The sequence below is a fragment of the Notolepis coatsorum genome (genome assembly GCF_963971535.1).
Source record: "Notolepis coatsorum genome assembly, chromosome: 19".
NCBI lineage: Eukaryota > Metazoa > Chordata > Actinopteri > Aulopiformes > Paralepididae > Notolepis > Notolepis coatsorum.
The window spans coordinates 43,529,548-43,557,210 of record NC_140183.1 but is presented as its reverse complement, the minus strand read 5'-3'; the positions used below and the strand labels follow the sequence as shown (position 1 = coordinate 43,557,210).

Here is a 27,663-nt window from a genome sequence, read left to right as displayed (position 1 = left end):
TGCTCCAATAGCTTTCATTAGAATCTTTTACGATTTGTTGTGCACATTCATGGCCACCATCAGGCCAAACCTTCAATTAATTAATTAGTGTATCTTGAAGAGCTCCCGTTCTAATATTTTCAGATTTGCGGTGCACATTCATGACCCCTAGAAGAAGAACCGTATTGATTTTGGTGACACCATGGCGTTTCCTCTATTGCCACCATCAGGCCCAATTTATACATCCATACATTCACTGATATCCAGAGATGTGTCTACTCATGGAAAATAATCCGCCATGTCAAATTTCCGGGAAACCACCTTTTTCCCTATTCCCTGATGCCTGTTCACCTGATTCTCACCAAACTTCTGAACTAAAATTTAAAACAATCTGGGAAATAACATGTTTAAATTGATAGGCCAAACCATATGACCGACCGCCTGAAGAAAATTGGTCAGGATGTGACTCATTACATGGTGAACATCTGATTTCCACCAAACTTGACACATGTGTTTGCCTCACAACAGCAAGGAGGCCTGTAAAGTTCTGAGTCATCTGGCCTCACGTTGGCGCTATTCTCATAAAACTAAAAACACTTCCCAAACGGCTCAGATCAGAGGCCTGGTCACAAGAGACGGATTGTGAATTGGGGCCGTTCAGTGTTATACCCGCTGTCGGCCACCGACACCACATGGTCTGGTTTTGTCAACACCCTTTGTTCTTTGCTAGAATACAGATGCCAGTTCCACAAGTCCTTTAGTTGCTATGTTGCATTAGCTCATTCCCTTAACCATATCTGGTGTCAGGTGAACTCACACAGTTGATGATGTCAGACTTTACTAGCTACTTTTCAACACTGTTCCATTTTCTCTTGATAGACCTCTTGATCTATCCTATTTCACTTTGAATCTGTGCAGGGTAACCCAATTAAATAATTTTACACTCTCCACACCCATAGCTGAGAGGTGTTCCTGCCTCTGTCTCCTCCACTAAAGTACTCTGAGAGCCATCTATGATTATGTCATAAAATTGTTCCAATGAAAATCTCCCCCCTCAGACTTTAGAAATTGTAGAACCTTTAATAGGAATTGGAAACATACTGGGCCACCTCCAGGATTACGTCTGAGTGCCTCGGCTCGTGGCATGTAGCACCGTTCCAAAGTTCCACATGTAAACGTATTTAAACTTGGAGTTCATTCTTGGACCTCATATCCACTCTTCAGTCCACGACGCTGGATACTGGACCTGACCCGCGTCAGGACTTTGAGTGCTGCATACCGTCTCCAGACACCCAGGCGACCAGTGGAGAGTGTAACTACTTATGGCATTATTATTTGGGGAGCGCTTTCCATGAGGAATGAGAATTACAGATTGAGTTTCACCATCAAAAGCATATGGTCGAATGACACACATTCACAACATTGTGGGTTTGAAATCTGGCTCATGAACCTTCGACACATGATGTCAACCCTCCCCCTCTTCTGTCTCCCCTGTCGCTCTCTCCACTCTCTCCTGTCACTCTCTCCACTCTCTCCTGCCGCACTCTCTCCACTCTCTCCTGTCACTCTCTCCACTCTCTCCTGTCACTCTCTCCACTCTCTCCTGTCGCTCTCTCCACTCTCTCCTGTCGCTCTCTCCACTCCTGCCGCTCTCTCCACTCTCTCCTGTCGCTCTCTCCACTCTCTCCTGTCACTCTCTCCACTCTCTCCTGTCACTCTCTCCACTCTCCTGTCACTCTCTCCTGTCGCTCTCTCCACTATCTCCTGTCACTCTCTCCACTCTCTCCTGTCGCTCTCTCCACTCTCTCCTGCCGCTCTCTCCTGTCGCTCTCTCCACTCTCTCCTGTCACTCTCTCCTGTCGCTCTCTCCACTCTCTCCTGTCGCTATCTCTCCACTCTCTCCTGTCGCTCTCTCCACTCTCTCCTGTCACTCTCTCCACTCTCTCCTGTCGCTCTCTCCACTCTCTCCTGTCGCTCTCTCTCCACGCTCTCCTGTCACTCTCTCCACTCTCTCCTGTCACTCTCTCTCCACTCTCTCCTGTCACTCTCTCCACTCTCTCTCCACTCTCTCTCCACTCTCTCCTGTCACTCTCTCCACTCTCTCCTGTCACTCTCTCTCCACTCTCTCCTGTCACTCTCTCTCCACTCTCTCCTGTCACTCTCTCTCCACTCTCCTGTCGCTCTCTCCACTCTCTCCTGTCACTCTCTCCACTCTCTCCTGTCGCTCTCTCCACTCTCTCCTGTCGCTCTCTCCACGCTCTCCTGTCACTCTCTCTCCACTCTCTCCTGTCACTCTCTCCACTCTCTCTCCACTCTCTCTCCACTCTCTCCTGTCGCTCTCTCCACTCTCTCCTGTCACTCTCTCCACTCTCTCCTGTCATTCTCTCTCCACTCTCTCCTGTCACTCTCTCCACTCTCTCCTGTCACTCTCTCTCCACTCTCTCCTGTCACTCTCTCCACTCTCCCCTGTCACTATCTCTCCACTCTCTCCTGTCGCTCTCTCCACTCTCTCCTGTCACTCTCTCCTGTCACTCTCTCCACTCTCTCTCCACTCTCTCATGTCGCTCTCTCCACTCTCTCCTGTCGCTCTCTCCACTCTCTCCTGTCACTCTCTCCTGTCACTCTCTCCACTCTCTCCTGTCACTCTCTCCACTCTCTCCTGTCGCTCTCTCCACTCTCTCCTGTCACTCTCTCCTGTCGCTCTCTCCACTCTCTCCTGTCACTCTCTCCTGTCACTCTCTCCACTCTCTCTCCACTCTCTCCTGTCGCTCTCTCCACTCTCTCCTGTCACTCTCTCTCCACTCTCTCCTGTCACTCTCTCCTGTCGCTCTCTCCACTCTCTCCTGCCGCACTCTCTCCACTCTCTCCTGTCACTCTCTCCACTCTCTCCTGTCACTCTCTCCACTCTCTCCTGTCGCTCTCTCCACTCTCTCCTGTCACTCTCTCCACTCTCTCCTGTCGCTCTCTCCACTCTCTCCTGTCGCTCTCTCCACTCTCTCCTGTCACTCTCTCCACTCTCTCCTGTCACTATCTCCTGTCGCTCTCTCAACTCTCTCCACTCTCCTGTCACTCTCTCCACTCTCTCCTGTCACTCTCTCCTGTCACTCTCTCCTGCCGCTCTCTCCTGTCACTCTCTCCACTCTCTCCTGTCGCTCTCTCCACTCTCTCCTGTCACTCTCTCCACTCTCTCCTGTCACTCTCTCCACTCTCTCCTGTCGCTCTCTCCACTCTCTCCTGTCACTCTCTCCTGTCGCTCTCTCCTGTCGCTCTCTCCACTCTCTCCTGTCGCTCTCTCTCCACTCTCTCCTGTCGCTCTCTCTCCACTCGCTCATGTCGCTCTCTCCACCCCAGGGCTGTACAGTGCGATATATATGTTGCACGTGCTACACTGACATCAGTCTGTGCGATGAATGGATTGACTTCAGTAGCACTGGTGCGATGGCCCGTGTGGCAAAAAAAGAAAAAGAAAAGTGTGACGGTATTAAGTTGAATGGGCCACGGCGCGGTGAGTTGACAGTGCCACGAGAGCACTGCACAAGACCAGCGGACATAGAATGTTTAATAAAAGTTCCCGCAGTACTGGCCAACCCGCGGACATATATAATGTTTAATAAAAGTTCCTGCAGTACTCGCCAACCCGCGGAAATATAGAATGTTGAATAAAAGTCCTGCGGTACTAGCCATCAGTCAAGGAAGCACTCGCAAACAGATAACATTAAACACAGCAGAAGATGGAAAACAGACAGACTGACCAACGGGGAACTGCATCCAACTCTAGTACAACCCTCGAGTCTAAGGCAAGGACACATTTAAATCACAGAGGTGTATGTTAGTCTATTGGAACTGTATACAGTGGTTAGCTTCTAGTTAGCGTTTTAGCTATATAGCTGCTTGCTAGCTATCGTTAGTGGTTAGCCCCGTGTGCGCGTGTGCTCAAAGCACTGTATCTGTTATGACTATAGTCTATAATGTTTCCAAAAACGCACCGGACTACGACGTAAGGTTAGACATTTTATTTTATGCTCAAAAGCCCCTGGCTTGCACATCGCAGTCACGAAAGGGGCTAGCTGTGCACAACAGCACACCAACCCAACTGACGTTACCACAACACTTGACGGTACTTCACAGCACTGTCGTAAGGCCACCGTGTCGTCTTAAAGGCACAGTGAACACTGTTGTGATGCCACCCAGATGCATACACAACATTGACGTGGCTTGACAACCGAGGTTCAAAGTTAACTTGATTGATTGAAAACTTTATTAACAGATTGCAGAATGGGTACAATACAGTACGGCTCAATACACACAATTGTTAAGGGGATGCAGACCAGAGAAAGACTTTCATCTTGTTTACATCAGGGTCCCCCATTTTCAATTCATCATAACATATGACATACACGACATACAGATAGACAGTACTGCTACATCTATACATTTCACATCTATCTATACACTTCACAACATACTTCGGTTTTTTGGAGCAAATAAAGAAAGAATTTGTCTGAAAGCATTTCTTGTTAAAGTTTGGATTTTGTGTGCCCTGTATGCAAGATTCATGTCCCTTGCCAGTCACATACCTATTTAAGTAATGAACTGCACTACTTGTGGTTGTTTTTAGAGATTTTAGAGACGTTTTATACTCGTGCTACAAGATTTTGGCCTGTGCTACAAAACTATCAACCTCTGTAGCACCAGTGCTATGTGCAAAAAAAGTTAACGTACAGCCCTGCTCCACCCTCTCCTGTCACTCTCTCCACTCTCCTGTCGCTCTCTCCACTCTCTCCTGTCACTCTCTCTCCACTCTCTCCTGTCACTCTCTCCACTCTCTCCTGTCACTCTCTCCACTCTCTCCTGTCGCTCTCTCCACTCTCTCCTGTCGCTCTCTCTCCACTCTCTCCTGTCACTCTCTCCACTCTCTCCTGTCACTCTCTCCACTCTCTCTCCACTCTCTCCTGTCGCTACTCTCTCCACTCTCTCCTGTCACTCTCTCTCCACTCTCTCCTGTCACTCTCTCTCCACTCTCTCCTGTCACTCTCTCCACTCTCTCCTGTCACTCTCTCTCCACTCTTTCCTGTCACTCTCTCCACTCTCTCCTGTCGCTCTCTCCACTCTCTCCTGTCACTCTCTCCCCTCTCTCCTATCACTCTCTCTCCACTCTCTCCTGTCACTCTCTCCACTCTCTCCTGTCACTATCTCTCCACTCTCTCCTGTCGCTTCAAATAACTACAATTTCGACCGTTTTCGGCTTGCCATTGCTCCGACTGCTTTGTTGTTGAATCAAGTCAAACGTCGACATGAAAAGAACAAAGGTAAAAAAATAATTACAATATTTTTTTTTATCTCACTTGAATCGATACTCGGTAGTACCGACGTGTTTCGGTTCGGTACCTTAAAAGTACCGAATTCGGTACCCATCCCTACCTGTCGCTCTCTCCACTCTCTCCTGTCACTCTCTCCACTCTCTCCTGTCACTCTCTCCACTCTCTCCTGTCGCTCTCTCCACTCTCTCCTGTCGCTCTCTCCACTCTCTCCTGTCGCTCTCTCCACTCTCTCCTGTCACTCTCTCCACTCTCTCCTGCCGCACTCTCTCCACTCTCTCATGTCACTCTCTCCACTCTCTCCTGTCGCTCTCTCCACTCTCTCCTGTCACTCTCTCCTGTCGCTCTCTCCACTCTCTCCTGTCGCTCTCTCCACTCTCTCCTGTCACTCTCTCCACTCTCTCCTGCCGCTCTCTCCACTCTCTCCTGTCGCTCTCTCCACTCTCTCCTGTCGCTCTCTCCACTGTGTACTATTGAGTAAAAACATGCCTTAAAAAACACATAAGGTCCACAACGAACAACAGTATTGAGAAATTAATACGAAAGGGGAAGCAGCGCAAACTATTATTACATATATTTCAGTTCATGTATTGCATGTGTGCTAGTTTGTCTCTACATAAAGCTGATGTGTTATACAGACACACACACACACACACACACACACACACACACACACACACACACACACACACACACACATTGAAACACTAGCCTGAGCTTATCACTCCAGCTCCCACTGAGCCAACTCATTCTCATCAATTAGTGGGGAAATATTTCTTCATGATGTTTTTAAAAACAAGAGAGACCATTTTAAAAACTCCTAAAAAGTCCCATCGCTCACGATATAACCGAGTGGAAAAACTGCTATTAATCATTTCTGTCACCAACAACCCCTTAAAAAAATGCCCGCCACATTCCTCCGCTATCTTGCTATCGCGTCTACAGTATGCGGGAGCGTCAGATTGTCACGAGTGCCGCTGGTTAATGAATATTAATGTACTCAGGTGTCAGGGGAATTAATTGCAGAGGCGGGTAAACACTGCATTATCTACAAGGCTTAAGTATTTGACGGTGTATTGGTGCCAGAAAAAGCCCTCTAATGAAATGCCAGGGTCAGGGGGGAGTAATGGCTCCACACAGAGTAGATAGAAGTCGACAAGCGAGGAGGGGAATTCTTCTGTGTTTGCTATTTGGCGAGCAGAATCTCTGCAAGCACTTGTTTTGGTCTAAAACCTCTGAAGAGCAATTGGGTTTTGTAAAGTTCATGTAGGCTATTCAGAGAGTGGGAGGAGAACAGGGAATTGTTATGTTTATTGTCATAGTAACAATGCAGACATTAAAGGCATAGTTGTGATCTTTTGGACCCCTACTAGCCCTATCTGCTACTTACCAGTTGTTGATCGGAGAGAATCCATGCTGTTCCTCATTCTAGCTCCGGCTAGTTAGCCACAAACCCGTGCAAAGTCAGTGGGGTCAAGCTCCTGAAGACAACTGTCAAGTCTACTTCACAGTGCACACAAAGTAGATTTCAGTTGTCCTCAGTCAGCTTGTACAGACAGGTGCTTGACCCCATTGACATTGCATTGGGTTGTGGCTAACTAGTCGGAGCTAGAATGAGGAACAGCATGGATTCTGCTGAGAAAGGACTCTACCAATCAACAACATCATTAGTAAGTAACAAATAGGGATAGGGTTAAAAAAAATCCCTTTAGAGAGAGAAAGAGAGACATTTCAGACTGATTGAGCAGTTGTCCAATCGGGAACAAAAGTACTATTCTTAATTTGGAAAAAGCTGACTTTGGGGTCAGTGGTTAAGGTTAAGATTAAAGGGGCACTTCACCCAAAAACAATTCTGATTTGTTTTGCACATAATCTCACACACATGCAACAGTTTTGCACACATAGTGTGACAGTTATTCAGAGTAGATGAGTTTGAATATGATTCCCATACACCAGTGATGTCATCTGGGACATTGGGATCATTGGAATCATTGGGTTGTGTTAATTACAGCTCCATGAAACCATGTAGATGAAAAAATAGCAACACCTTGTCTTATAGGAACTGCTACCTTATCATTTGATTGAGCTGTAATTAAGACAACACAAGGATGCAATGTCACCGATGACATCACTACTGGTGGCCATATTCAAACTCATTTACTCTCAATACCTGTCAAATTAAATTAATGCCTGGAAAACTGTTTAGAGTTTTTGGTTGTGTGTGAGTTTATATGCAAATTAAATGAGGGTTGTAAATCATTATTGTTAAGGTTAGGGCCTAGGGAATAAGTCAATGTCCCCAAAATTGGCCTAAGCAAATATATATGTATGTGTGGTTGGTTGTGGTTGTATGTATATGTTTTTGTGTCTACACGAGTGTGTGTTTATTTCTGTGTGCGATTCCTTGTGTGTTGTGTGTACACACTGGTAAGCAAGTGTGTGTGTGTTTACAGGTACCGAATAATGCCAGCATGCACTTTGTGTGTGTGTGTTGGTTTTGTGTCTCCATCTTTTAACTTGGGTGTCCTGAGATGGACAGCTGGCCACAGTGAGATAGTATAGATTAGCTCGATGACTCAGCGGCGACCGCCTGTCAAGCGTGTATATGTGTGTGTGTGTGTTTGTCCTTACACCAGAGAGAGAGAGAGAGAGAGAGAGAGAGAGAGAGAGAGAGAGAGAGAGAGAGAGAGGGAGAGAGAGAGATGCCCGTAGCACAGCCTGCCATCTCTCAGTTCCAGTCCAGTGCCTGAGGAAATGTACCCTGATATTAGCTATTAAAGAGCAGATTGTCAGGGGAGCCATGCCAGGCACTGACAGCAGCTGTACAATGGAGCAGGCCGGTGGGGAGGCAGGAGGCTAGCTCAGGCTTGTTCAGCCATCCCTGGCTCCACAGTCTCCATCCTCATGTCTCCCTCACCAACCAAGTCTGCTTCTGTACCGGAGCCCTGAATGCTCTGGGTTGGAAAGAGCTCTTTCCCCACAGACACCAAAGAAGGCAATAACCCTGATGAGTTGGTGATTAGATTGGCTCCTCACCTGCATGGCACTGTTAAATATCCTCATTTGTGGAGCAGTTTGAGGCTGTGGAATCTCTTCCAACAAATTTAGGCATTGGATCATTTACTTTTAGATGAGTTTGGAAGGAAATAAATCAGCCCTGTATTCAGATCCACCACTGCTGCAGTAAAATATCTATGATAATTTGTTTTTTTGTATGAAAAAAAAGAGATTCATAGAGAATCATAACCATTGAAATACATTTCTTTATGAATGCTAAAGTAGGATCTTAATCAATATTTTACAGTAATTTCAGAATATTAGCCGTAGTCCTTTCTCACTTACTTTGAAGACTGACGCAAGGATACTTTTTTTTAAATATTTCAGATGGAGAATAGAATTTGTCAGAACTCAAGAGCCTTGAGGGATTCCTGTCCTTTATGTAATGGGGGGCCCAATTATTTTAATTAAAGAGCTTAATCTGGCATCAATGAGGAAAGGTAATCAGATCTCGGGGGAGCTTTGTGACTGCCTGGAAGCCTAACCAGAATGGACGGATTTTTGCAACAGAATTTCTGCTCAATCACCAGAGCAGAACCTCCTGGGAGCCTGCGGAGCTGCTGGGGTTTAGAAATGGCTGAAGAAAGGGGACGGCCAGCTGTCTGGGAGGGTCGCAATACCTTGTCTTGTTCTCTCCCTCTAATTCTCTCCCTCTTTGTTGCATTCACCACACACTCCCTCCCTCTCTCTCCCCAGTCTTTCACTTACTCTATTTTTACTTTATCTCCTCTCTTTCCCGATTACCTTCTCAGGTCCCTCCTCCTCTCTCTCTTTTCACATACTGTCTCTTTCCCTCTCCAGTTTTATCTCACTCTCACTGTTCCCCGGGTGCTGCTCTACCTTCCCCTATCCTCTTTCTCTTTCATTTAGCTCCTTTCACAAGATATATTTTTATATCTTCTCTCTTACTTCCTTTTCTTGTCCCTTCCCTCCCTCCTCTCTCTCGCCCCCCCCCCCCCCCCCCCCCTCTCTCACCCATTGCTGTCAACTCCAACCCACACCAACTTTAGATTGATCACAGTCATTACCTCCATTAATGAGAGGGGATTGAGTTCTTAACTGGGCCTCCCAGAGCAAGTCAGGTCACACAGAGTGGGGATATAGATTCCTGAGGGTTCCTAGAATGGAGGGCGTCCTATAGGCCGCAGCGAAAGTACACTTTAATCACCTGCCCTTCCAAAGGCAAATGGCTCTTTAATGACATGATGGTAGATTAGTGTCGCCACGGCGCAAGGGCAAATACATGCATGGGTTAACACGGGATGGCCTCATGACCAGGTCCGGGAGTGAGTCACTAAATTATGTTGTACATTATTGTTTACATACAAGGGCACAGGAAAACCGCCTGTAAACACAGTGAAACGTGTTGTACGCTGCAAAAATATTTCACTGCACAACATTTCCATTTTAAAAGGTATTTAATCATTCTGGGAACCCAGATTCAAATTGATGTGCCAAGTTAAACCTTGTATTGAGGCTCATATTTTCTTCTGCCAGTGGTGTGAAATGAGCTTGTTTCACATGATTTTCTCCAAACAAGCTAGATTATCTTGAATTATCTAGTGACCTGCCTAATTTCAAGATTTTGTAACACGTTTCAAGCACTTTCTTGAAACAAGTGACGTGTTCTCAGTTGTTAAGCAGATTATTCTCCTTTTGTTTTCTGACATTTGACAACATTTTACGACTCAAATACAAGCTTAACTCTTTGGACGCCAGACCCGATGATAGTCGGGTTATCTCGCCATGCGTTGAGCGTCAGGACCCCCGAAAACCAGAGTATAGTCAGGTTTTCATCGTTATTTCTTTTATTCGATATTTCCATTCATTACAGGCACACAGACTCGGGGTTAACATGGGGAATCATCCTGAGAATGCAAAAGTGCAATACCGGCTGCATCCACCCAGGTGGCAGTATCGAGCACCCTTTGAAACATTATATCTTGGCCTGTGCGTCGATCAAAGGTCTCCGGTTGGACTTTTCTTTGTGGAGCGGTTACCGATCGGATTGAGAAGCGTGAAATGCTCCCGATTCATGATGTGTGGCGGATTATGTTGGCGACACGATCGACACCAATACTGGGACTCGCGATCAGATAATTGGAATATTCTTTTTGGGGTACATCCTAGTGAAGATAAGGGCTATATGATATCAATCCTGCTGTGATCCAACCATGACTTCACCTCGATCACAACATATGTGTGTAACGTTACTCCACAACGTATGCCGTTGGTGACGATCAAAGCATCAAAAAACGACCCCCCCCCCCCCCCCCACCCTTTCATGCATTCATGATGAAACATAATACCGATAATATAGATTTGATTTCGAAATAGTAGCATGTACAGGCGAGAAACAGCAACGCTTTTAGTGAAATGAACGTATTGCTGCATAGCATCGTTTTCTGGGATTAGACAGGATCACTCTAAAACTATACTCATATTCACCACGGTATAAAACGGGAATGTATGGATGAAATTTTTTTTCACATATTGAACGATAGATAGTCGATGTCAAATGGGCCATAGTATTGTATCCATAGCTATAATATAGAATATAGTTAGCCCTGCAAACACAGCCACTTATTCCTATCACTTAGAGCTTGGAGTGGTAAGTACAAACGATGCTCAACTGCGTGGCGTCCATTGAGTTAAAGGAACACGGCAACATTATGGGAAAGCTACCCAGCTGCAAGCTAGCCTAGCTTAGCACAAATGAATGGAAGCGGATAGGTATAGCTTGAACACACAGAGAGGAAATTGGTATCTATCTTGTCTGACTCTGGAGAACACAGTAAGCACATTTTCCATAATGTTGGCGTGTTCCTTTAACACTTGGTAAGATTTTTGCAGTGTTTGCACAAAAGGACACACACAGGCTCACACATACACACATAAAACCTATTTTCTAATAGGGACAGGACAATAGTGTTGCTGACACACTGCCCAGAGAAGCAGGTGTGGCGACAGCTTTCGGTGCTGAGTTGGTTTGGGCGGAGTGATTGAATTGCTGTGACGGCGGCTTGTTCTGATGCCTGGCGCTCTACGTGTGGGCTGGGAGTAGGTGGCTGGTAATTGCAGGGAGTGAAGAGGTCGCTGCTGTTGCTCTCATCTTGGCATAAACATTATTCATCAGGAGGGACAAGGTGGGCGGCATCATAAATAGAACATTGTTAAATCTTTGGCTTGAATGGCGGAGACATTGATGTGGCATTGGTGCTGGTAACATGACGTCACACAAGGTTATGGTGTCTGTTGGATCTATGAGGTGTGATGATACTGAAATGTAGACTGTTGTAATGTAATGTAATCCTTTAAAATTAGTATTTGCAACAACAACAAAACTCATCATTAATGTACCCATTCAGTAACATAAAATTATTATTTTCTTTGCCCCTGTCTATACAAAATTATTTCAAATGAGCTATTCATTATAATTTATTCCAATAGTGGTATTATCATAACAAACAACCCTGATTAGCTATTTTCTCCCCAAGTTGTGTAGAGTCTGAGTGTATAGTCTCACAATCAAAATGCCTTTTGTTCCTTCAGTAATGTTTCTGCATAATCCAAAATAATTGCCTATTTCATCAAAAGCACCAGTATCTGATTTGTGTTGTGTTACCTCCCAACCATATAATGCTGGGAGTAAAATATATTTTCTATTAGTTAAAGGTAAAATCTGCAAGGTCCTTAATCAGCAACCTCTAGACAAAAAAAAACACCACTTGGTATGCACTTTGTTTAATTTTTTAATTGGTCTGATGTGTAGGTTGGAGTTGAGTTGGGATACGGGAGGGGTTGCTATTGCTGGCCACACTTCAGGCTCTGCCAAGAGAGGTCTACAGCAATTGAAAGTATAAATATAGCCACGAGTAGTGATTATGGGGTTCGAGCCAACACAGACCGCTAGAAGTTGAAATATGTGAGGGGTCACGACCATTGTCACTTATGCTAAAGTGGCTAACAGCTTTTATGACGATCAGACAGACGCTCGTTCATTTCCGGCAAAATATGTGCCGGGCCACGCCCTTCAATACCGTTACCCCCTATTGGTATTTTCTTTTATTATTAGATATTTTCTTTCAAGTCACTCAGTACTTCTAAATTTAGAGCTAATCACAGCACAATTTTAGCTAGTTACATTAGTTACAAATTATATAATATCTGCATTAGATAGTAAGAAACACTGTGCTGCCCCTTTTGTATATATATCTAAAGCATTTGAAATCTGACTTTAATGCCCTTCATGAAGTGCCTGTTAATCTTAAACTGGTGCTTATTGCTAGTTAAAAAAAAGAAAATCATGCTGTTTACTAGATCCAGAAATGTTGAATATAATGATTAATATAACATACATCCACTGTGAGTGGTTCTAGCATTGAGAGAGTCACTGAATATAAATATATTGGCATCTGGCTGTAAGAGAAATTTACATTTAAATACCATAGACAACCTTGCCAACAAGCTGCAACAGACGATTGGCTTCTTGTGCAGAAACAGAACCAGCTTTCCTTTGATTAGTAGGAAAAGGATCATTGAAACTGTTTTCGTTGAAATCAGTTTTGGATTATGGTGATGTAATTCCTGGCCATGCTGCTGCTTACAATCTTAAACCACTTGACTCAGTCCATCACTCTGCCCTCAGATTGTGTATCAGTGATGTGTATGATACTCACCATTGTCTCCCGTATAATAAGCTTGGTTGGTCTTCTCTTGCAGAGTGGCATCATTGGTATTTATTTGTGTATGTATAAAAGCTCTTATTGTTAAGCTACCACCGTATATCACAATGTTGCTGGATTGGAACAACAGCGGAACAACAACACCATCATCAAATTTGCTGATGACACAGTAGTGGTGGGCCTGATCTCTGCCAACGACGAAAGGGCCTACCTGGAAGAGGTAGAGAACCTGTCACAGTGGTGTCAGGAGAACTGCCTCTCCCTGAACGTCAGCAAAACAAAAGAGATGATTGTGGACTTCAGGAGGTCGGGGGTCAAGGACTACAGCCCCCTCAGCATCGACGGGGCACCGGTTGAGAGAGTGAACAGTTTCAAGTACCTCGGAGCCCACATATCCGAGGACTTGACATGGACCACACACATTGACAGTGTTGTGAAGAAGGCACGACAACGCCTCTACTTCCTCAGGCGCCTAAGGAAGTTCCAAGTCAGTCAGAAGATCCTTAGGAACTTCTACTCATGTACAATAGAGAGCATCCTGACCGGCAACATCACCTCCTGGTTTGGGAATAGCACTGCACAAGACCGTAGCAGACTACAAAGAGTGACACGTTCAGCCGAACGCACAATTGGAGGGGGGCTTCCCACCCTCCAGAACATTTACATCAAGCGGTGCAAGGGGAAGGCTAAGAGAATTATTAAGGACTCGAGCCACCCGAACAACTGCCTCTTTGAACTGCTGCGGTCAGGCAAGCGATACCGGAGTCTTAAGGCGAGCACAGAAAGACTCAGAAGAAGCTTCTATCCCCAGGCCATCAGGCTGCTAAACGAACAATAATCGCTAAACGAACAATAATCACTATGCAACAACCATCAAATGCACACAGCACACACACCCACACGCACACACTCACTCAAACAAACAACACACTGCAGCACCCACTCTCCACACTTTAGATCACACAAACACACTTACACTTTATATTTATTGATAAAGGATTTGCACTACAACTCGTACACCTACTGTGAATTGTACCTAAATTGCACCTCGTCCCATTTCTCCATTTCTGCCTTGCACTATATAGTATTGTATATTAGTACACTGCACAGTATTGTATATTGTATGGTAACTACGTCTATTCTGCATCGAACATTGTACATATGTCTAAACTGAACACTGTGACCTCTTTTTTTTTACTTCTAATTTTACTATGTTTTTATTTCATACTTATCTTGTCTTGCACAGTCTCTGGAGCGCAACAGTAAGAAGCATTTTGTACAAAAGTATTCTGTACTTCTGTATGACAACTATTAAAGAAACTTGAAACTTGAAACTTGGAACTTCGGACCCTATCTGACTCACTCAAATGAGTGGCTTGTGCTTAAGGTTTGCCTTTTCTGTTTCAAGTTTCAAGTTTCTTTAATAGTTGTCATACAGAAGTACAGAATACTTTTATACAAAATGCTTCTTACTGTTACGCTCCAGAGACTGTGCAAGACAAGATAAGTATGAAATAAAATAACATAGTAAAATTAGAAGTAAAAAAAATGAGGTCACAGTGTTCAGTTTAGACATATGTACAATGTTCGATGCAGAATAGACGTAACTGAGTTACCATATAATATACAATACTGTGCAGTGTACTAATATACAATACTATATAGTGCAAGGCAGAAATGGGATGAGGTGCAATTTAGGTACAATTTACAGTAGGTGTACGAGTTGTAGTGCAAATCCTTTATCAATAAATATAAAGTGTAAAGTGTGTTTGTGTGATCTAAAGTGTGGAGAGTGGGTGCTGCAGTGTGTTGTTTGTTTGAGTGAGTGTGTGCGTGTGGGTGTGTGTGCTGTGTGCATTTGATGGTTGTTGCATGGTGTTTATTGTTCGTTTAGCAGCCTGATGGCCTGGGGATAGAAGCTTCTTCTGAGTCTTTCTGTGCTCGCCTTAAGACTCCGGTATCGCTTGCCTGACCGCAGCAGTTCAAAGAGGCAGTTGTTCGGGTGGCTCGAGTCCTTAATAATTCTCTTAGCCTTCCCCTTGCACCGCTTGTTGTAAATGTTCTGGAGGGTGGGAAGCCCCCCTCCAATTGTGCGTTCGGCTGAACGTGTCACTCTTTGTAGTCTGCTACGGTCTTGTGCAGTGCTATTCCCAAACCAGGAGGTGATGTTGCCAGTCAGGATGCTCTCTATTGTACATGAGTAGAAGTTCCTAAGGATCTTCTGACTGACTTGGAACTTCCTTAGGCGCCTGAGGAAGTAGAGGCGTTGTCGTGCCTTCTTCACAACACTGTCAATGTGTGTGGTCCATGTCAAGTCCTCGGATATGTGGGCTCCGAGGTACTTGAAACTGTTCACTCTCTCAACCGGTGCCCCGTCGATGCTGAGGGGGCTGTAGTCCTTGACCCCCGACCTCCTGAAGTCCACAATCATCTCTTTTGTTTTGCTGACGTTCAGGGAGAGGCAGTTCTCCTGACACCACTGTGACAGGTTCTCTACCTCTTCCAGGTAGGCCCTTTCGTCGTTGGCAGAGATCAGGCCCACCACTACTGTGTCATCAGCAAATTTGATGATGGTGTTGTTGTTCCGCTGTGCTACGCAGTCATGTGTGTACAGGGAGTAGAGGAGGGGGCTCAGAACACAGCCCTGGGGGGCCCCTATGTTGAGCGTGATGGATGAGGAGGTGCAGTTGCCTGCCCTTACCACCTGTTGATGCTCCTGACTCATCAAACATCATTCAATGCACTTTAAAGCTCAATACTCTTCCAACCTATGCACGGTTCAAAGCCACTAACTATTGTGTAGCAGTATGTAACTGTTTTAGCTTTAGATTTTAACTTTATTTTGTATTTTAGGTAATTTCCCCTGTTTTTAGCTTTGTTTTTATCTTTTGTGTTGTGTTGCTACTTTTGGTTTTAAATCTTTTTATTTTCATGAGGTTTCACATTCAATCGACAGATCTACAGAATGTTCAGTGTCATTCTCATGAACAATTTTCACTGTGCTCCCCAGTCCCCACTCAATCCATTCTCCCATCTCTCACTCACGCTTGCACACACTGGGACATACACGCACGTGCATGCGCACATACGCACACACGCGCATACAGGCATACACACATACGCACGCACACAGGTACACACACACGCACACTCACACAAATAAACAAACAAACAAACAAACAAACAAACAAACAAAAAAGACAATAAATAAATCATAAGTAAATAAGTAATAAGAAATAAAAGTGCAAATGTCGGTATTGTAAACAGTGACAGGTTATAGCACCCGGTTGCTCACACCCGCTTATCGATGGCCACTCCGACAGGGAAGGGTCCGGGCCGCTGCGTGTTCAGCTCCTGTTCCCAGACCCGACCCCGCGAGGGCGGGGTTTGACAGCCATGCACAGGCAACCAGGCACTTACACGCAGACAAAGAGCCTCAACAGATCAGCTAATCTAATCTGCTAAAACTCCATGTCTGTTATATTAGATATGACACATTTATAGGACTATATTATGAATTTCCAGTTGAGTATAGAGTGGATTCCAAAGTTCTTCAAATAAGTGACCCTGGTTATGCTTTTCAAGTGTTATCTTTTCTAAGGGAAGAAACTGAGATTTCTTTTCTATGAACATATTGAATGTTGGTGAAAGTTCATTTTTCCATAGGAGAAGTATACATTTTGTTTGCAAAATATGTTATGGATACCAACAGCCTGCATTTCTTTTGATCTAAGCGCGGCAAGTTGTTATATTATTTAATAGATAGACACATGGGGATAACTCAAATTCCAGCTCCTGGAATTTCTTTAATTCCTCCTTTAATTTTACATCTTGGGCAATTCGGTGAGTTTTCTTTCGAGATTTTGTGCATTTTTACAGGAGTAAGGTAGGTCAATTTGAAATTACTTTCTTTGATCTTATTGCTTGTAAAGGGAAAGAAGATTCGATCACAGATGTCTTGCCAATTGTTTTCTTCAAATGTTGTTGCCAGGTCCGTCTCCCAGCACCTTAATAGAGGTGTTTGGCATTCATTAGTTAGAATTTCATATAGTTCACTGATTTGACCTTTAATTGTAGATGAGGTAGTTAGTTTTTCTTCCAATTCTGTCATTTCAAAGCTTAACTTGTTTTCTTTAGTAAGTGAACTTAAAGTGCTTTGGATTTGCATATATTTTAGGAAGTCTGAGTTAGGAATATTATATTCTTCTCTTATCTCCTGAAATGCTTTTAATTTCCAGTTTTTGTGAAAAAGGTCTTTAAGTTGAGTTACCCCCAAGTCAGTTGAATAAAAATATTTTTTTAAGTCAGGGTTTCGATGAATAGGTGAATAAACAGAGATGCATTTAGTTATGCCAAACTTTTTCGAGCAATCTTTCCATGCAGACAGGGTATTCACAACCGTGAAGTATTGTTTTATATTTTTTATTTGATCAAAATTCTTTATAAATATAAGAGAGTCTAGACTAGAGGTAAAGGATCAACATATCCCACTTCTATCTGTATCCAGTGTGAGTCTGGTCCTCCCAATGACCATGATATTATAGTTCGAAGTTGGGCTGACCAGTGGTAGTGTTGGAGATTGGGAAGACCTAGACCACCCATGGACTCAGGTTTCATTAGAGTGAATGAATGAATGAATGAAAACTTTATTCAACAGATTGCAGAATAGGTACAATACAGTACGGCTCAATACACACAATTGTTAAGGGGATGCAGACCTGAGAAAGACGTGTCTTGTTTCCATCAGGGTCCCCCATTTTCAATTCATATAGACATTTATGACATACACAACATACATGACATTTATGGCATAGGGACATATAGGTATTTAGTACTGGTATAGGTATAGAGTGAGTAATTTAATCCTTGGTTTTTTATTGGACCAAATACATTTTGAGATACGGTTATTCAATATGTTAAAATATGTTATAGATAGGTAGCAGGGTACAATTTGAAAGAGAAAGTTCAATCTCGGAATGATATTATCCTTCCTAGAAGGGATAAGGGTAGTTTGTCCCATCTACCTAGATCTGTGTTAATCTCATTAAGAGGAGTAATTATTTTCAAATAAATCATTTAATTGCGGTGTAAAGTGTACTCCCAAGTATTTGAAACCTCCTGGTGACCATTGAAATGGGTAGGATTTCTGCATTTCTTTTGTTGGTTTCATGTGTAGGAGACATGCATTAGATTTATTATAGTTTATCTTGTATCCTGAGTACTTTCCAAATTGTTCAATTGTGTTATACAGATGTAATAAGGAGCTTTCTGGTTGCTCAATGTATAGAACAATGTCATCAGCATATAAAGATATTTTATGTTCAACCTTATCGATATACACTCCTTTTATGTTAATGTTAATTATTATTGCGAATAATGAGCTTGACATTGAGCTCCCTTGTCTTGTTCCTCTCATCAAGAGAAACGAATCAGATGTAATACCATTAGTAATAACTGCTGCTTTTGGAGTTTGATAAATTGCTTTAATCCACTGGATAAAATTTGACCCTATATTAAGTTTATGCAACACGTTGAAAAGAAAATTCCACTCAACTCTATCAAAAGCCTTCTCTGCATCCAGAGATAGGAGCAGAGAGGGCCTCTGTTTTAGATTCAAATGATTGGTTATGTTTAATAACCTTCTGATATTATCAGTAGCATATCTTCCCTTAACAAATCCAGCCTGATCTGGGTTTACCAATTTCGGCGTGATGGTTTCAAGTCTTTTCGCTAATGCTTTGGTGATAGTCTTATAATCATGATCTAAAAGACTTATGGGTCTATATGATGAACAGTCTAATGGATCCTTACCACTTTAATGCAGTACCGTGATGTTTGCCAAGCTCATTGTTTGAGGAAGTGCATTCCCATAAAAATGGGTTTCAAGTCATTCCAGTACTCCTTATATAGCTGCGCTGGGAAGCCATCTGGTCCTGGGCCCTCATTTATCAACAGTTCTTAGAAAGTGTTCTACTTTCGTTCGTAAGCACAGAATTTAGAATGTGTGTACGCACAAAAAAAATCCGGATTTATCAACCGTGCGTACACAGGTCCTACGCTCCTCCGTGTTGATAAATACCTCTTTGTTCTACCGTCAATGCTCGTGCATGATTATCCATATATGGTAATGAAACACCCCCCATGGGATGTGAAATAATGGACTGACCCGAGCGAACTATGAAAAACTCCACGAGCGAGATTGTTCATTGACGCGCTGTCAACCAAGAAGACACAACCCAACCCGTGTCTTTACGCTTATGAAAACATTAAATAATATGTATAGGCTATAGGCCGTCGCTTTGCATTAATAGCCTATATTCTCAAATGGCATTTAATGGCTATCCGACTCCTCGCTATCCTCGGACGGACCAGTATACCTTAAGTTATATCATATCATATTCATATTCATATCATAGTTTACTCTATCAGCCTACCCAGCATGTAATACATTCTTTGTTAGAACTCAACTCGTTATTATTTTGCGCATAGATTGCAGAAATATGGGAACGTTTTGATTTATATTAAAAGGCTTTGACATTGTAAAACTAAATACGTGGAATTCTGTAAGCAGAATACAATTCATATCACCCACACGATATATGCTCTGTATCCAGAGCATGTATGTGTTTCATTCATTTAAGACACATTTATTGCAAGGGTTTTGTAATACACATAAACTCAACAAATAACCTCTGTTCTTGTTGCAATGCGTTTTTTATTCTTTCTTATATATCGTGGGTGTTCATATGACTTGTATTCTGCTTACAGCTTCGAAATTCCACTTATTACATTTAACAATGGCAAAGCCAATCAAACCGTTCCCGTATTTCTGCAATCTATGCGCAAAATAATAACGAGTTGAGTTACGCGGAGCGCTAGTCCATTTCGTGACTGTGATGCACCAAGTGAATCCACAGTCACTTGCTCCTCAATAGCAAACCAACGTATGTTGACCATGAAGGACTGGTTCTGCCCGAACCGTTCGTTATACAAGTATCACAGAGACATTTCAAAGGTACTCACAGTTGCACAAGGGTTTCAGACAGAGATACGGGATGGTTTGAAAGCTCGGCGTTGCTAATAAACATTTTAAATATGTTTTATAAACTGCATTATTTCCGGCATTGGGTGCATGATGCGCATGCGCTGTGATCACAGCGCAGGCGCACCAGGCAGCCAATGCCGGAAATAATGCCATTTTGAGCAGTGTTGACCAGTTTATAAAAAATATTTAAAATGTTTATTAGCAACGCCGCAGCTTTCAAACCATCCCGTATCTCTGTCTGAAACCCTCGTGCAACTGTGAGTACCTTTGAAATGTCTCTGTGATACTTGTATAACGAACGGTTCGGCCAGAACCAGTCCTTCATGGTCAACATAGGTTGGTTTCTTATTGAGGAGCAAGTGACTGTGGATTCACTCGGTGCATCACAGTCACGAAAGGGGCTAGCGGAGCGCAGTCAGTACACCTCGTATAACGCTATATATAAACCATGCTGCATTCATTCAGAAGGAAAGACCTATTATTCCAAATGATATTTATAGGGTTTTGACCATAATTACACTACTGTTGCTATTTTACAATTAACTATAATGAATTACGGGGGTCATACAGAACACGTCAGTCAAACTAATGAACGCAAGCTTATTTCCGCGTTGAAACTGATGCAGTCCATCTGCAGTATAATATTCTACCGCCGGGCGCCAGCTACGCATGCTCCGAGCTGTGCGTAGATATAAGTACAAAGTCAAGCACAAGTTCAAATTGATAAGTCCCACACTTTGCTTAGAAATGATCGTACGCGGGAGCTCCAGTAGCTCACCACGTACCGCGAGTGCTATTTCAGCGCCGTGGACAACCGCGCTCGCGCGGATCTGGGGCTGAGCGCGTTCGAATCCCAGACGGCAGCCGTGCCTTTCCCAGAGTGTCTTTCCCCCCCATCTGAACCCTTTCAGCCTGCTTCTGTCGGTCGAACTTGACCAAGTATGAATGCGAAGAAAAAGCGATAAACGCTAAAAGAACCAGGTGACTGGTCAAAGTAAAAAAAAAAAAAAATGATCGTACGCACGGGTTACGCACATATCTGTGCGTACGCAACGTTGATAAATAAGGGCCCTGGACTTTTGTCTATAGGCATTGAATTGATTGTTGCTAGTATTTCCTGTTCGGTAAAGGGTGCATTAAGACTCTCTTGATCTGATTCGGAAAGCTTTGGCATTTTGATACCTTCTAAGAATCTATCCAGTTCATCCTGTGTGTAATTACCTTGAGATTTGTATCATCATCATCATTAGGTGGCTTCTTCGTTCCGAAGGTTGCCTATCACTCTCCAACCCATTCTGTCCCCACTTCTTCTCTCCAACTCCGTGACTCCGCCTCTCACTCCGCTCCAATCACAGACGTCGTCTACCCAGCCTCTTCTTGGTCTTCCACTTCCTCTCTTTCCATCCACCTTCCCCATCACCACCTTCTTAAACATCTCCCTGCTGGATCCTCTCAGAACATGCCCGCACAACTCCATCTTTCTCTTTTTCAACCTCTCCAGCAGCTGTCCTCCTTGCATATCCGCTCTTCTCAGTACCTCCTCATTCTTGATCTTATCCCTCCATGTTATCTTCAGCATCTTCCTCAGCGTCCACATTTCAAAAGAGTCTATCATCCTCTTTGCCTCTTCATTCAGCGTCCATGCTTCTGCTCCGTATGAAAAGACTGACATAACGTACGTTTCCAAAATCCTGGTCTTCGTTTTCCAACTTATGTTTCTTCTCATATAGTATATTGTAATACTCCTGGAATGCCTGATTGATTTCTTTTGGATGATATGTGATCTCGCCCTTAAACCGAATTGCTTTTATAGTCCTTTCGGCTTGTTCTTTCTTTAGTTGGTGGGCTAATAGTTTACTGGGTTTGTTGCCAAATTCATAGTGTTTTTGTCTAACATGATTCATTTGTTGCATGATTATATTTGTAGTCTTAATATTTAATTTGGCTCTGGCAGTTACTAAATGTTTCCAGTTGTCTTCTGTTGCTGCAACTTTATGGAGGGCTTCGCATCTTTCAATTTCTTTTTCTAGTTATTTTGTGTGTGCGATTTCTTCCCTTTTACTAAATGATGTGTATGAGAAAATATGTCCTCTTAGAGTGGCTTTAGCAGCTTCCCAGATTATGTTTGGGTCCATGTTAGGATCATTGTTTTCATCTATATAATTTTTAATCCATACCTTCATTTTTTATCTAAATGTTTCATCCCTAAACAGTGAGGTATTGAATCTCCATTGCCTACAAGTGAACTTTTCTCCATCCAGACGAACGGTCAACTCGATTCTCGCATGGTCTGATAGTGTGATTGGGTTGATACAACAGTTTTTTACCATATGCAGATGCCTTGAGTAGATCAAAAAGTTATCAAACCTAGAATATGAGACATTGGCGTTTGAAAAGTAAGTGTAGTCTTTAACCTTTGGACCCAGGGGGTTCCGGTTCCGGGTCGGAAGGATGTGAACGTCTCTGAGCCACGCTGCCACTCCCGAACTTTTATTTTACTTTAAAAAGCCTTTTTTTTATTTTCAAGATGATTGAACCACTAATATACAACATCCGTATCTAAGACTGTACTATTCGACCCAAAAAGGAAAAGAATAACGAGCGTGATGACTGCACGAGTCTTGAGAAGCGAGGCCGCCCCTGTGGATGGGGCTACCATGGCTAAGCTAATGGAGGAGCTCAAACAGGCCTTCACCACGGAGTTCAGAACGTTTGCTGCCTCGCTCGAGTCTAGACTCGACGGCTTCCAGCAGGAGATCGCAGACCATACCCAACGCTTGACCTCCGTGGAGGGCGGCATGGATAGGTGGTCGGATAGGATGGCGGAGCTGGAAGTAAGATGCACAGCTCAGGATATAGTCATCGACAAGCTAAGAAACAAGCTAATTGATGTTGAGTCACGTAGTCTGCGTTCAAACATACGCATCCTGGGCCTGGACGAATCCCTGCACAGCAACCGTCCCAGTGTCTTTTTCGCGGAGGTCCTGGTGGAAATCATGGGGAAAGATGTCCTCGCTACACCACCGGAGCTTGACCGATGCCACAGGACGCTAACACCCAGACCAGCACCAGGCTCCAGGCCTAGGGCCGTAATTGCCCGCTTACATCACTACAAGATCAAAGAGACTATTATCCTGGAAGCTCGCAAGAGGAGAGGGAATCTGACATACAGAGGGAAACCAGTCTCTATCTTCGAAGATTATCCCCCCGAGGTGGTCGAGCAACGATCACAATACCGAGATGTCATGGGGCCCCTGTACAAGCGCGGATTTAAACCATCGCTCCAGTTCCCTGCGAGGCTAATCATCCGAACCAAGGAGGGCAGGCTGCATCTACCATCGCCCAAGGACGCCGTGGACTTCCTGAGGGCCCAGCCCAGAGGGACCTCGACACCGGTTTCGCCAGGGCGAGACGCAGACCCGACACCGGCTTCACCAGGGCGAGACGCGGGCACGACGCTGGCTCCACCGGGGCGAGACGCGGACCCGACACCGGTTTCACCAGGGCGAGACGTGGGCCTGACGCTGGCTCCACCGGGGCGAGACGCGGACCCGACACCAGCTTCACCGGGGCGAGACGCGGACCCGACGCTGGCTCCACCGGAGCTGAACGCGGACCCGACACCGGCCTCATCAGATCCTGACGTGGTAGTAGCGATGGACCGTTAGCATACTGCTACGGCTATCACACAGAAAGGGGTCGCATTTGATATCTTATTACATATGTGAGTATGGATGAATACTTGACATTAGGCCTCGCCTGGAAAGTTATCTTTTTATTTTTCTCTCGCTATCTGACATAAGGGGAGGAGGGGGACAAGTATGTTGTATATGACTGTTGTACTGTTGCACGGCTATAGCCACGGGCTAGGTTGCTAACTGTTAACGTTTCGGAAGGAGCGGGACCAATTCTATTCTGTTTCGGATATTTCTGCCACGCTTATAACTTCTGCGCGATATACCAGCTCCCGGCCATGTTTTTGATCATTGCCACCGGGATGCATTTACTGTTGATTACACGTCGAGCGAGATGGGGTCTCGTGGCTGCGCCACCTGTTTGACTCTCAACCGGTTCATGCAACCCGCATGGCTCCCATTAATGTTTGCTGCTGACAATGTGCTCGCGGGAGCGGCGGGCGGCCCCCGGCACAGCGCCCTCCTCTGGTGGGGAGGCATAACTGTGTAGGGTCGAACCAGCGTCAGGGGAGATAACAGTCTCGCGGACAGGGTATCGCCCCCTCCCGGCCTGGTGGAGGTACTGCGCGCCTGTTTTGTCGCAGCATGCCTGGCAGATACACCCCCCAGACAGTTCTGGGTTCCAGCCGTTGACCTTACTATTGGCTTATGGTTCAATTTGATTTTTTCTTGTTTGCTTTACACTCTGAGGCACTTTTGTATACAGGGAAATGTGGCAGTTGGCCACGGAGATGGTTCTACGAGTGGTAGGTTTGAAGTCTCTGGAAATGTTGGTGAGTCCCTGTGATGTTGGGGAAAGACCCACCGGTCCCACACATTTATGTTTTTTATGTCATTATTATATGTTTTATGTATGGCTCGAAATACGTGTGCATAGTGTTTAAGTTAAGTGAATTCTACATGCCCACAGGCTTGCCCAGGTCTGCCCCACCTACAGGCCCTTCAATGTTCTATGGCTACGGCTAACTCTGAGAGCTTCAAGCTCTGCTCCTGGAATGTTCGAGGCCTGCAGAGGTTGGCTAAGAGGAAGGCGATTCTGACCTTTTTAAGGAGGGAGAATGTGTCGATTGCTTTTTTACAAGAAACTCATATGGGGCCCAACGACACTGCTAAACTCCAAAAGAGCTGGGTAGGACAGGTCTTTGCTACAAACTATTCTACGTTTAGTAGGGGCGTGGCCATATTGATCAATAAAAATCTCCCCTTTAGACTTATAACTTCCTCTGTGGATAGCCAAGGTCGCTATGTGATTATCAAAGGGGTTCTTAAGGGTAAAGAAATGACATTTATGAATGTATACTGTCCCCCAGGCTATTCCCCTGACTTTCTATCCAAGATATTTGCTGAATTTAATGGCCTGGCCTCTGAGAACGCCTTTGTGGGCGGAGACTTTAATTGTCACCTCTAGGGGTGCACCGATATGAAAATTGGCCACCGATACCGATACCGATTGTTCAACTAACACAATCGGCCGATACCGATACCGATACCGATAATTGTGGCAAAAAATAAGTATTTTTATTTTTTTTTAATATTTTTTTTAATATTTTTTTTTTATTTTTTATTTTTTTTTAATTAAACTACTGTATATTTGTATGTGTGTTTGTATTTGTAGGCCTCTTTACTTACTTAAAAAAGGAAACATCAAGAAATATGTTTACGGTATCACTGATCCCTCTCCCAGTATCGTCTGGCGGCCTGCAGAGGGATACTATTTTCTCAACCAGAGCTTTCAACCAATGCAATGGAACCATTCTGGCGGCCTGCAGCGGGATACTATTCTCTCAACCAGAGCTTTCAACCAATGCAATGGAACCATTTTGATTGACAGTCGATTCGGCCAATTACGCCACACCGCTAGCACCCACCTCCTGCTTACCACCAAGCGTTTATTCATTTTTCTACTTCGGGGCATGCCGCCATTGATCTGCTTGCGAGAATGCGAGTCAAACTCAGAACCACAACAAGCTAATACGTTAGCTGCCCGGCAGTGCCCGCCGACCAGCGCGCTCCACAGGATGGCCAAACGAGACACAATGATTTTACTGCAACAAATGTTATAATAAAACAAAGCCTTTCTATACATTTGTCTGGTTGAAAACTTTATTAACAGATTGCAGAATGTGTAGTTGGGTACGGAATGAGCAACGGAATGTAACCGAGCTATGCACGGCTTGCTTGCTATCTTCGGGTAAATACTATGCTGATGTAATTGAACGTGTAACTAACTATAATAACGTTAATGCCACAAAACGAATGTTTGTGTCATTTTAACAGCAGATACTTTCTTAAATGCCATCCTCCCGACAGAGCGGTGTTGATGGGGAGATCTGATGGATTCGCTTGGTTGTGTTATTAGCATTGAACAGCTAACCGAAAGCTAGGGTTAACTAATGTTAAAGGTTTAGCCATAACGTTACGTTGGCTAAAGTTGGGGCTATTCTTAATCCAGTAATAATGGCTGCAGACCTGCAAGCAAAGTACAGCAAGTTGGCAAAGGAGTATTCCAACGTAAATCACATTTTCACCAGTAACGTTAGTCGTCTGCCTCCCGGCTATGAACGGACTCGGAGTAATGCCTTGCTGCTATGGGTAATAATAATATGCTGATGTTATTGTCCGTGTAACACTAACTATATAACGTTAATGCCACAAAACGAATGCCTTGTTAATCATAAATAGTAACTTTGATGCAGTAGCTTGTGTGTGTGTGGGGCGGACGGCGGGCGTTGTGCAGGTAGGTCGCGAGTGAACTTATTTTTTTTTTGTCTTGACCAGCGTTTCCGTTAGCCGGTAATTACCGGTATTTGACTGGCAAAATATGTTGAAGTCCGAATATTTAAATATCTCCGGTCATAATGTCCGGTGGAAATAATTCCTCTAAGCACAATTTTATTATTTGAATTGTATTAAAATAGGCTAAAATTAAATAGCCTATGCGATGAACATTTGTTTCATTGTGCTTCGCTCTAATAAAGCGCGGATGGCGCCGCTCGGATGTGAATCTTTTTTTTTCTTTTTTTGAGCCTGTCTGGCCACCATAATAACGACAAACAGCTATACGAGCAAGAGAGAGAGATGGCCAAACAAGCTAAACTTAACAAATATTTCATGAAACCAAGCACAAGCAGGTCTAATAATAATGACATTGACAACGAAGATGAGTCTTCTGAAGTCACAGAGACCGCCGATGCTCCCGCGGAAAATAAACAAATGTCGAGCGTTCAGGCGGCGGCCCGAGTGGAAAGTTAAATTCTCCTGGCTGAGGTACGACATTATAGTCTAGTAGTCTAGCGTCTATGATGTACGAGAGATAACATTGATTGAACGTACACAAAGTACACTTTATTGATTGAACCACAAAGAGCATCCCCAGTCTGCTGCTACCGTTGCGAGCCTCGCAGAAGTCCACCTGTTCCAATGCAATGGGGATCTAGTCGCAGGTACAAAACGGATAGGCAGAACGAGACGGGGTGAGTAAGTGTTGACATTTTTTAATCATAATGCAACTGTTGGTTGACTGCCGTGTCACATAGTAATGCATATAATTGATTATAACTAAATGTAGGCTATAATGAAATCAACAAACGCATTACGAGCATGTGGCTCGTCCTCTCGCTCTCTGCATGCAAACGAGGCAATGTGATGATCAACTACAGTTTGCTGTGTGTGAAGTTGAACATTATGATATGCGTGACGTGTCTGATACAACGAGGTGAAGCGATGTCGACTCGAGATTCATTTGGGGGTGCGTGTGACAGTTGCTGCAGCGGGAGCCTGCAGGGCGGGAGCTTGATGCTGGATCAGCGTATCGCACTAACTTGGGAGGCGAGAGATAGTAATTTGATTCTGCAAATCAATTTCTCATTCTTCGCTTGATGTAA

The 27,663-nt window shown here is 44.1% G+C and overlaps 1 protein-coding gene across 2 annotated transcripts in view; it reads left to right on the top strand.

Moving 5' to 3' along the window:
- The window catches only part of znf385d (zinc finger protein 385D), a 147,543-nt gene that overhangs the window by 106,474 nt on the left and 13,406 nt on the right, over positions 1-27,663 (top strand). The window lies entirely within an intron of this gene.